Raw genomic sequence first — 12,747 nt, 5'->3', positions numbered from 1 at the left:
TGGCCTCGGAAAATGGACCAGGGTCGTGGGGGTGGGGGTGGGGCGGTATACCTAAAGTGCCAACTTCAGTGGGCACGTGACTTGTGCAGGCATGGTTGTTAAACTGTGTTCTGCGGCACCCTGAAGTGTCATGCCAGAGACTTGGGAATCAACACAACGATGAGCCAGGAGAGGGCGGGGAGTTCCGGGTTCTCTCTTATCTACCAATCCACTCAGACTTCCACCTATGATTTTGCTTCAAGACAAGGTTGGTCCTACTAAGTAGACACCAGATTTGAAAACCTTGGGTTTATATAATGTCTGAAGCTCATGCCTACCCTCACGCTCAGAGAGGAATTTATATCCTGAGCATCTTTCTGGAGAAGTGAAAGCAGGATAAGAAAACCAGGGCTGGATGCAGGGGGACGACAGGCTGGTGTTCCGACTGCAGAGCACAGAGCTTGGAAAAATCTGGTAAACAGCAGGGGAGAGAGAACCAAGGGGGAGCAGGAGTCTAGGCACTGGAAAGAGCAGGGATTCCTTTGGTCTGTCACTCACTGCTACATCCCTGGGGCCTCTCAGAATAGGTGGCCCGGAGCAGGTGCTCAATAGATGTTTGTTAGTAAATGAATGAGGGAGGCACCCTGTGGAGGAGACCAGGGAAGATGCCATATCCAAGCCTGAGGCAATGTGGCCAACACACTACAACCAGGACTGTGAAATGGAGCCGGCCAGTGGGGTGGAGCGGATGGGAGCAGCTTGGGGATGGGAGCAGCTTGGGGCTCGGAGAGAGTGCCCAAGGCTCCGCATAGGGCCTTGGGGAGGGGGACCGCTGCGTTCTCTAGGACACCAGAGAACGTCTCTGTGGGTGAGAAAGTTGCTGTTAAAGGCTTAGAACCCAAGTCTAGCCATTTTCTCTGTGGCCAGAGGAAAAAATGACCAAACTCACAGACAGTGGCAAGCAATTCCACAGTTAAAGGACCCAAATAAGACTCTAAAAAGCATTCCCCCTAGAATTCAGCCAATTCCAGGAGAGTCAATACCTGCATAACGGGAAATGAGGTCAGGGACAGGGTACAGACAGGACTTTGACTGAATCTGTAATGTTTCACCTTTTTAAAAAAAATAAGAAAGAAAGCTCTAAAATCTCTGGGGGCAGCTCACTGTGGTGGTGAAGGGCACTGATTCCCTCAAAACAGGCTCCCTGAGCTCAAATCTAGGATCTTGCTTGCTAGATGTGGGTCCTTGGGTAAGAGACTATAAGTCTCTAAGGGCCTTAATCTCTTCCTCTGTCATAGGGGGACAATCAGAGAACCTCTCATAAAGTTGTGTTACAAGTTATGCCATGGAAATCTCCTATATAAGCGGTAGCTAATGTTATGGATATGGAAACCTGCTAACATTTGTTAAAAGGGGAGTTGGCACACTGCTGTTCATGATAATTTTCTTAGATTTTAAATAATCATAGTTAATAAAAATAAAACTTCCCCCAACCAAAAGCATATCCTTCTGGTTACCTCCCCAACTCACAAGGAAATTAACTCTTATGAAGCCACCAAAGAAATAAGTAAGAGGAGAAAAGGGTAAATAGGGTAAATATGTGCCAGCAATTCTCAGTGTGTGGTCTTGGGGCCAGTAGCACCAACAAGACCGGGGAGTTGGTTAGGAATGCAAACTCTCAAGCCATGCCCCAGACCCACTAAATCAGGAGCTATGGGGCTGAGGTCAGGCAGTCAGTGGTTTTTTGTTTGTTTGTTTGTTTAACTTTAGAATAATTTAATGTTTACAGAAAAGTTGCAAAGACAGTACAAAGGGTTCCCATGTCAGTATTTTCTGACATGCCCTACTACTGGGGATTCTGATGCATGCTAGAGGCCACCACTCAGAACCTAGTGAAGGACCATGTGGCTTGAGGTCCCCAAGTAACACTTGCAGCTGAATGTCTGCGATAATGATACTGCCACTGGCAGGGCATCTTTATCAGCCTCACTGAGGAAGTCGCTTTCCGTATTAACCCTATTAACTACTCACAGGGGAAGCTGGGAGACCTAGTTCAGCAGTATGTCCAAGAGGAACTACAATCTCACTTTTCCCAACCCTACCTGGTGGGGTGGACTGGACTCAACTAAAGCGAAGGGGTATCTCTTGTGAATCTCTCTTAGTAGGACAGTATCGGACCGTAACTCCAGAACATTTCACTGTTCGTTCACAGAGATCCTAATCTCTCCAATTCTCCCAGTGCCTCTGCACCTCCAAATCCACCACCACCACCACCAGGGCATGCTACACAGAAGCCAGCAATACCCCTTGAGCCCTACATGTCTCTTAGGGCAGCAGTGTTTGTCCCCCCTGCCCCCACCCTGGCATTCTCAGGCAGGGAACTTCTAACAGTGGTTGTTGGAAATATGAGAACTATCAAAATGCTATAAAAGCATCTTCGTAAATTGTAAAATAGATAAAATAAAAATGATGGGGTTTGTTCTACAATAGCATATCTGCTGCAAATTTGTCATCAAGATACAAGTTAAAAACAAAGACAGACTGTGAGCTTATTCTCCTGGGAAAGGTTCTACAGGGTTAGGAGTAGCCGGAAATGATGATTTGGGATGATTTAGTGCCTTTATCAGTGCACAGTGAGATGTCCAATAAATATTTGTTGAATGAATCAATAAAATGGACTATTCACAGTACACACCTGTGTGTCAACTTTCTCTCTCTCTCTCTTTCCCTCTCTCTCTCTCTCTCTCACACACACACACACACACACACTTTACCAAGGCTCTGCCCACCTATCTATGCCTGAGCATGAAGTCATGCCCTTTCCTATGAAAGTGGGCATTCTTAGATGTCAGTCTTAGCTCTTCCAACTGTTATAAAAAGTGAAAGAGAGAGTCCAAAAAAAAAAAAAATATGCAGAGAGAAGAGCCAACCTCCAAAAAAAGTAGAGGGGGGAAAAGGAGCATAAAAATAAAGCAGTGCTCATTGACCAATGATGAAATTGACTTCCCTCTGATAAAATTCATGATAATAAACTTCTGATCTAGAAAACTGAGCTGCTTGTGCCCAGTGAAAAGACTCCAGGGGTGGAATCTCAAAGGTCAGCAAAGTTAACTACAAAGAAGGAACTTAAGTGGATCAATCATGGTTGAACTACTAGATAGAAGGATTAAGTGGCTAATAAAAGGGATGTTCTACTGACCTCTAACAGAGGAGGGAGGAGATAATGAGATAAGTAAAGCTGGTGAGGATAAGACTATAATTATGGCCAAGTTCAAACTACTGAATGTACATTGGAGAACGCTCTAGATAACGTGGAAAGAGGAAAATCTGGCCTCGAACATTAATGCTGTCTCCAGCGCTTGTGGTGCTCCCAGCTGCATCTCCCTCAGACCAATGTGCAAATGAAACCGTCACAATGCACGTTTCAAACATATTACAGCAGCATTTGTGGTTCAATATGCTGAAAGGGAAGACAGAAAGAAGTGAAGTCTCATCACCAGGAGAAACCAACTGTACTCAGAAGCCGCGCCATCACAATTCTTTTAAACAGTAACTATTGTGGCTGCTGTTCATGAGCACTTAGTGAGCTTCTGCTATGTGGATGGTGGTGAGGCTGGTATTGTGCATTCTGGGATGTTTACAAAACACACAGATACACACACACACACTGAGTTCCCTGGCTCGAAGATAAAATGCAGCAAATTAATAAGTTGATTCCATTTTTCTTAAGATTTATTTATTTATTTATTTTAGAGAGACAGTGGGCATGCACACGTGCATGCCTGAGCAGGGGGGAGGGACAGAGGTAGAGAGAGAATCTCAAGCAGACTCCCCACTGAGCATGAACCCCTACATGGTCCAAGGCGGGCTTAAACTCAGGACTCTGAGATCACCACCCAAGCGGAAACCAAGAGTCAGGCTCTCAACCAACTGTGCCACCCAGGCACCCCTTGTTGATTCCTTTTGAGTGTGAGAATTCAGGGTCTGATAACAAAGCAGCAAAATATAAATGTATTAAAGGAAGAGCATTTGGTTAGGGACAAGCACACAGTCTCCCTCCGCATCTGGGGTGTTTAGTTTTTTCCTGCAGAATGCTTTATAAAATTGTTCCCTTAATCTCTTAGGTGAAATAAATGTATGGCAGCTTTACTACACTATTGATTCAAATTATTACTGTAATGACAGAGCTATCCAGGGAGCTGTCACTGAGTTTCCTGAAATGTCCTGATAGCTGTCATGTGTATTATTAAGGACGACTACAAAAGAAAGCCCCTCCCTGCATGTCCTGAGCCAGAATCACTGATGACACTGCAGGCCTAATAATGCTCAGGACCCAGGGCTCGGGCCTAGTTGTCATGAGCCAAAAAAGAAGCTTCTGATGGGTTTGCAACTGCAGGATCAATGTGCCCAGTGGAGTAGGTACCAAGTACCTACTTGGTACTACTAAGGTACTTGGCTTCCGTGTTTTAGATCTGCAGTCCTGAAGATATGATTGGACATTCACAAAGACAGAAAGGAAGACGGTTTATAGGACAAGGTCCCTCAGGAAACAGAAGACACACTCAGATCCTGAAAAGAATTTAAGAAAGGGCCTGTTTACAGGTGAGGACAGGGTTAAGGGGACTGGCAAGGGATGATCTCGTACCGATCTCGTACCTGTCTGAGAGCAGCGTCAGCAGGAATCCTTTACCACCTCTAGGACTAAAGGGGCACAGGAAGGAAATCATGCTAAAGAGCCCATTAGGAGCTAGAGCATGATGGGTGCAGGTAAAGAAACACCCTGCTCTTTTTCCTCCTTTCCTCTGACCCCTGCCACTGCCACCTGTGGCTGAACCCCAGTGGAAGCCAGAGGAAGCCCACAGGAGTCAGACTCCTGGGACTAGCACAAAGTGAAAGAGGGCAGAGAATGGATCTAGGGGTGGAGCAAAGCTCCCCACAGCTCGGAGAGCTCAGAATGTAGGAAGAGAGGGTGAGGGAAGGCATGAGGGGCTGACAGAGGAACAAGACTGCTACAAGGTCAATCACAGCATCACACTGATGTCCCACTGATGTCCTGAAGCCAAGCTGAAGGACAGTGAAGACTCTTCTCATTGTGGGAGAGAGAAGCAGTCAGGAGTCTGGGATTTACAGTTATACAGACCTGGGATCAAGTCCCAATTCAGCCTGTTGTGTCACCTTGGGCAAGCTATTTAACCTTCCCAGGGTCCAGTTTGCACTTCTGGAAAAGAAGCATCATATAGAATTGTTTGAAATCAGACGACGCTTATAAAGAAATTAGCGCATTTCCTGGCTCCGAGTAAATGCTCCAAGATGATCGTTATTTATATAAATTAGGAAATCTGAATCCCACTAAAGCTACTTATGCAAAAGGGGGTGGTTATAATAAGGAGGAGGGGTGTCTGGTAGAACTCAAGGGCAGGGGAGTACACGATCTTCAGAAAGAGACCCCAGGCAGGACCCCAGGTGGAGCCATTCTCCATCTCTGGGTTGGGCTTCTTTCTGCACATCTCCATCCTCCTTTCCTCTCTGAGCACTGGCTGTGTCTGCTTTACTGTCCACACAGTGGACTGTGGGCCACTCAGTATAGTTCTTGAATACACTACAGCCATAAAAATTTCTAGTCACCCAACCTCACTCTCTGGCTGAGCCTCAGCCCTGCCTTTAAATTCCTGGGAGAGAGATGTGATTGGGCTGATTCAGGTGAGGAGGCCACACTGGCCCAGGCACCTTCAGCATGCTGGCTCTTTTCCTTGGCCCCTGCAGATCCTACTGTCAACCTCTGGCTACCTGCCCTCTGCCCTGTGAGGACTGCATTCACGTCCTTCGCTGACTTTGGCTTCTGCTTGGGGGTGACCAGTGGGGAGCCACAGCTGGACACTAGGGGAAAGGAATGGGTGAGGCCAGGACTCCCTCCCTGCACAGTCAGCTCGGGCTGGCTTCATCCCTCCACCAAAGGCCACAGCTTCATTCAAAGAGACCCTCTCTGCAGGGTGCTCAGGTTTCAGTAATTATTCCCTCTTCTTGTCCCTTCCAGACCAAGGGTTTTAACAGCCTGACTGTTGCCAACCCTTGAGCACTGGCACTATCCCTCTGGTCTCCCCATAACCCACCCACATACTTGTAAATTTTCCTCTTGCTAAATACTCCTCAAATTAATCTGAATATGCTATCTGTATCCTGCTAGGATCCTGACCAACACACAGGGCCAGGGGAATGGAGACTCTTAATAAATGAGGCTTCTTGGTCCCATACCCATTGGGGGCCCCCGTGGAGGTAAAGGGACTACTGAAAGGTGGGAAGCTCAAGGTGTTTTCTGTGTTGTTATTGCTGCTGTTTTTATTAGTACTAGTATTATGAACATGATTAATTGATTAGAACATCTATCCATTCTCAAAGGTTGGATATTGGCTTGGGGTCAGCCTCCATTTCCCACACAATTTAAATGCAAAAGACCTCCAAGAATGTGACCACAGCTGTCCTTGAGGCTTGCACATTGTGTTTCTCCTGGCTACTTACAGGAACCTCTACAAGCCTTAACCTAGATTCTTTGTCTTTGAAAGAAAACAAAATATTTTGAAAAGCCTTAGTGATCCCCAGTTTCTCAGGCCAAGTGTTCACACTGACAGAACTCTGGGGGATCCAGGACTGATCCAGCTTCCCTAAAAACACAGATTTGTTTAAGTGCAAGAGAATGTCTCTGATCACTGGCAAGGGAGGGTATGTGGCTCTCTCCTTGAAAGCGTGACTTTCAGGATCATTGTCAAAAGCATGTAAAAGCCCAGGACCTCGATCCTAGGCCTCTGCCATTCTAGCTGATCACACACCCCTCTCTGTTCTCCTTTCCACCTAGATAATATACTCTTTTGTCAGTGATTAAACAAACCCATTAACCTGCTTACAAGATTAGGAAGAGGTCATTCCTATTTAACTGTTTACAATGCACCAGAAATTGCTGAGGGCACTGGGTACAAAATGCAATCCTGGCTCCCCATTCTCTCCTTCCACTTTGAGATAACATGCCTGCTGTAAGAAGTAGCATGACCCACGGTACTGGGGTTAAACATGCACATTCTTGATGACAAAATACATCCTTCCACATAGCAGAGGTCATTTTTGTAAAATTAAAAGCAAACATCAAGTAGAATGATTCTTCCTGACCGGAAGGAGGCTTATAGGATGAAAATGAAAAGTAGGAAAATAAGGATTAATTTACTAAGCCAGTCATCTGATTTTTTTCTAGCTTGTTTAAATATTTGTGATTCCAGCATGGGATCCCACTCTCTAAGCTCAATGTTTCCATCTAGTTGATCTTCAACAATTATCTGCATGATCTGTTTCCATGGAAACAATGGTGAGGTCACATACCCAGTAGAGTGACTTTTTGGTGACTTTAGGAGCGTTAGATCTAGCTGAAAAATCAAATTCTGTCATTTAATAGCTGTGTGACTTTGGGCACATTAGTATACCTCCCTGAACCTCAGTTTCCTCTTCTGAAAATGGGGAATAATAACAATATCTCTCTATAAGAGTTTTTGTAAGAATCAAAGATTGTTTGGGTAACGTACATGGTATGTTTTCTTGCACTACATGTGCTCAATAAATTTAGGTGCTTCTGTATTTATCATGTATTAGAAAGTTAGACCATGCATTCATTCATTCTCTCATTCATTTATTTCTCAAACAATTACTGAGCTTCACTATGTTACAAAAACTGTTCTAGATGCTAAAGATAAAATAGTGAACAAAACTGACAAAGTTCTGTCCTCATGGAGCTCACATTCTAATTCTAGTGACGGAGATAGACAAGGTACCATAAACCATACATATAATTCATATTCTCTCTGCAGGGATAAATGCGAGGAAGAAGTCTACAGCTGGGTTAAAGGAGAAAAGGGTCAGGTTGCAGAGCCAAGGGGGGCTATTTCAAATACATACTCCCCAGGGAGGAGACATTTGAAGAGAAACCAGAAAGGCACATGACAGGATGTACCTTGTAGATGTGGGGGAAGAGCAAGCGTAGGAGGTAAGCGGAACAGCAAGTACGCTAGTGAGACAAAGGAGTGGAGAGAAAGGGAGAATACTCATGGGTCTTAATGTGCATCCCAGACTTACAAAAGAGGTAAAGGAGGTTGTCAGAGCTGTAGCAGGAAACAATACAGCATGGTGATGGAGAAAGAAAGCCCCAAGAAAATCTCAATGCCACCATTTGCCAGCTCTCAGTGCTGTCCTTGGACCAGCAGCCTCAGCATCAGCTGGGAGCTTATTAGAAATGCAGAATCTCGGGCCCTATCCCAGCCCTACAAGATCAGAATCTGCATTTCAACCAGATTCCCAGGTGATTCATAAACCTACTACATTCTGAGAAGTACTAGCCCAGGACTTGTTACTTAACCTCTCTGGGTCTCAGAAACCCCATCTGCAAAATGGGCATCATAAAAGTAATTCCCTCATAAGGTAATTGTGAATTTTAAATAAGTTTGTGATGAGAAAGTGTTCAGCCCAGTGTTTGAGACATTGTAATTGCTCAATACACCCTATTTTTTTGCATTTAATCCCTGGTAGGTTAACATGCCAGAGGGCTAAGTCCTGAAGGTTTGATTTAAAGAGGATGAAATCCCTGTGTTCTTTATGAAGCCCCATAAGAACCCAGGACGCTAAGGGAATGTTCCCCTGGGACTCCCAGGAACAGTCACTGTTGCTTATTGACTGCTTTGAGCCCCACTTGGAACCTGTACAGGAGGAATGGTACCCAATTCTGCTGCTCCTGTTCTTGAGACTGCTGACTCCAGAAAGACCATTCCCTTGGTTATATGATGAAGGTTATCTTCACATGTGAGAAGAGTACTGGAGGGGCACCTGGGTGGCTCAGTCGGTTGAGCGTCCAACTCTTGGTTTCAGCTCAAGTCATGATCTCATGGGTCATGGGATTAAGCCCTGTGTTGGGCTCTGTGCTCAGTGGGGAGTCTGCTTGAGATTCTTTCTCTCTGCCCCCACCCTCTCTCTCTCATATAAATAAATAAATCTTAAAAAAGAGAGAGATTACTGGAGCCCTATTATCAGCAGCTCCTACGGTAGGAGTAAGGTCTCTGATAGTGGAGATGGTTTTCAGGGACCTACCCACATTCTTTGACCTGGTTCCCCTGTGATTCATTGCTCTCATCAATGGTTTTCCTCCATGGGAAACTACCTCACTCTGGAGAGGCTCAAACTTAAATATTGGCCTGGATACCACTGTATTTTCAAGTGCAAGAGAGTTTCTCTAGCCAAGATGGCAGCTGTCAAAACTACCTCATTCCCAGCTACATTACTATAAATCTCCAAACCACAACTTGTAGAAAAGCAAAATCTGTTTATTAAATATGAGCTTATAACTTTCTATTAAATGCCATTGGCAATTCTAACAGAGTAGCTAAGCAGTCAGCCCTGCAGACAGACTCTGGTCTGGTTTCCAACCCCAGCTCAACCCCATCATGCCCTCACTCCGGTTACCTAACCTCCTTAACATTCAGTTTCCTCATCTGGAACTTGGGGGGTGGCAAGAGGACCCACTTCACAGAGGCAGTGTACAAAGTGAATCAGAACCTTTAAAAGTCCTGAAAGACACTAACCATTCTAAAAATGTTAGCAGTCACCATCACTCTTATCTGTGATTCCAGGTATGCTGCATGCTAAGTCAAAGAGGAAACTCTCTCAGATCGATGGGGCCAATTCTTCAGCTAAGACAATATAAAGAGCAATGTTCTGCTAGTAGGGACAAAAAAAAAATTTGATAATACCGGGCTGGGATGATCACAATGAGAATGAAGAGAAGCAAACCATTCAGGAGATGTTTTTGAAATAGGACTTTATGACCTCTTGTGGACAGGGGGTGAGGAGAAACAGAGTCAAGCTTTCCAGTCTATATTCTTACATGGATGGTGATGGCATTACGTTCCAGGGGGAGACACAGGGAAAGGTTCATGAAAAAGGACAAAGAGTTTAAAGGCAGTTTGTAAACTCTGGGAGAATACATGCTCTGGACAAGAAATGTGTAGTTGTTCAGAATGCAGGGTTAAGAAAGCATAATAAAATATGCCAAAATCATTCCTTATGAAGGAAATGCAAAGTGCAATCACAGTGAGACCAGAATGGTTAAATTCAAAAGGACTGACAATACCAAGTGTTGGTGAAGATGTGCAGGAACCAGAACTCTCAACACTGTGGATGGCAGCGTAAATGGATATGATCACTTTGGGAAAATGTTTGGTAGTATTTATTAAAGCTAAAATATGTTAGCAATTCCACTCCTGGGCATATACACAGTCTAACTGAATGCTGAGTCCATGAAAATATGCGTAAACAAAATGTTCTGAGTGGTATTATTCATAATTGACAAAAACTGAAAGCAAGCTAAATGTCCTAAATGTAGAATGAATAAATAAACTGCAATGTGTTCATACTACGTAATAGTAAACAGCAATGAAGAAAAATAAACTACTGAATGTCATAGTCAAAATATTGACTGGAAATATCCAAATATTTTTAAAATAGCACTGAATAGTGATAGTTACATAAAATGTAAGAAAAGGCAACGCTAATCTATGAAATTATGAGAGTGGAAATTGTGGTTACATGGGGAGGGGGTTATTATCTGTGAGAGAGTACAAGCAAGCCAGCGCCCAGGGGTAGTGGAAATGAACATACCTTGATCAGAGTGGTGGTTCCCTAGATGCACACATAAAAAAAAAAAAATCATTGAGCAGCACATTTTAAATGTATGCAGTCTATTTTGTGAAGGTTATATCTCAGTAAAAGAGTAAATTTAAAAAGGAATACAGGACTAAAATATTTGGGCTGCTCTTGAAACAGCACACATAAGACAGTTGGAATACACTGGAAATACAGGCTGTGGTGAATTAATATTCAAAATTAGTTTTTGGCTCTAAAAGGACTATTAAACACTGCTTATGGTCATTTTTGGAATTAAGAGTGGTTTGGTGTTTGCCAACAATGGCCCCAGTGGAATCTGTAAGAAGCCTTCAGAAGGAGCCAGCTGGGTAAGCCTGAAGGAGAAGAGTGTGTCTCCTCAACTCCGTCCTCACGAACCTCCAGGGAGCTTGCAACTGCTGAGTGGATAGCACAGGGCTGCCACTAGAGGACAGCCCTGGGAGCCTCTGCGGGGACCAGCCCCTGAGCTGTGGCTCCTAAAGGCTTCCTAGAGACAACCCTCGTCAGCAGCCTCGTCAGTACTGACCCACAAGCTTATAGTTCCTGGTACAAATGGCGGATGGTGTGTCAGCCTGAGGTGTCTGTGGATTCTTCTTCTGGGGAAGCTTCAGTCGAGCTGCTTCCTTTCCCGGGCCTCACCTTTCTCAGGTGAAAAAAAACAACAACAAAACACCAAATTTGTATTGGCTCCTTCTCATCCTATAAATTCCAAGATTTCATGATGCTATAGCTCAAGTGCTCCTCTATTAGTTGTCTGTTCATCCAGTATTTATTGAGCACCTACCATGTGTATGGGGGACATAACTGCACACAGGACACAAGTGGCTCCTGTCCATATAGAACTTTATTCTCTAATGAGGAAGATGGACAGGAAACAGGATGTGTCCAAATTGTAGCTAGTGTTATGAAGAAAATGACTAGGATGATATGGAAGACGACAATTTTAGATAGGTGGTCAGAAGTGCCTTCTGAGGAGGTGGCATTTAAAGTGAAGCTTGAATAATGGGAAGAAAGGGACCAGGGATAGAGCCTGGTGCAGGGAAGAACGAGCGCTGAGATCGGAGTAGGCAGTTCTTAGCTGGCTTCCCTGCCACCCCAGCATGAACCATCTGTGGCAGAACAGCACTTGGAAGTGCCTAGCCCATCTCTCTGCTCCTTTTACTTGGTATCAAGAGGCAGCTGGGCTCTCTGGTTTTCCATCTCCTCATCACAGAAAGGAAACAGAAGTTTTCCACCAGCAAACACCAGTATTTGCAGACTATATGACCCAGGAGTTACAACTCAACACGGGAGCAGGGAAACCTATTGGATTTAGAATGCATTTGCTCAGAATAGAGGCATAGACACCTAGAGACAGTTCCAACAGGAAATAAACAATGAAAGAATAAGTACGTGCTGGGTCCCCAGGTGGAATTACATGTACAGAAAGAGGAAGGACTCTCAGCCCTGGTTGGTCCCCTCATTCTCCAGGCTCCCTTAGCACCCTGGGTTTACACCACCTCTTAGTAATTACCACACTGGATTGCTATTGTTGGCTTGCATGCCACTCTTTCCTCAACAGGGTATAAACTACGAGGGGCAGAGACCATGTTGAGCTTGGTCACTGCAAGCTTGCTCACTGCAGCTCCTAGTTCATTAGATGGCACTCTGTACACACTCAGTAAAAGTTAGAGAAATGAATGTGCGCACAGGTTCATGAGTTAATGCACCAACTCAATTCAACTGATAGTTACTGAGTACCTACTATGTGTAGGTTATTTCTCCATATGATAAGGATATAGCAGTAAGTAGAACAGGAAAAAAAAAAAACATCCTGACCTTATGAAGCTTGCCGGCTAGTGGGCGACAGGGCAGAGAGATAATAAAATCAGTAAGTGAGGAGGCCGGGTGGCTGCTGTAGAATGAGTAAGGATGAGAGTAGAAAGTGAGAAAGCCAGAGAGTTAACAGGGGGCCCCATGGTGTAAGACCAAGTATAAGCCTTGTTAGGACTTGGCCTTGACTTTGAGAAAGATAAAAAGCCATCAGATAGCTCTGAACAAAGAATGATATGATCCAACTTA

This window comes from Eumetopias jubatus, unplaced genomic scaffold (assembly GCF_037043125.1).
Source record: "Eumetopias jubatus isolate StellerSeaLion01/CBP00866 unplaced genomic scaffold, mEumJub1_p1.0 scaffold_10, whole genome shotgun sequence".
In the NCBI taxonomy this organism is placed as follows: domain Eukaryota; kingdom Metazoa; phylum Chordata; class Mammalia; order Carnivora; family Otariidae; genus Eumetopias; species Eumetopias jubatus.
The sequence above is the reverse complement of the archived record's forward strand: the minus strand, read 5'-3'. Positions refer to the sequence as shown.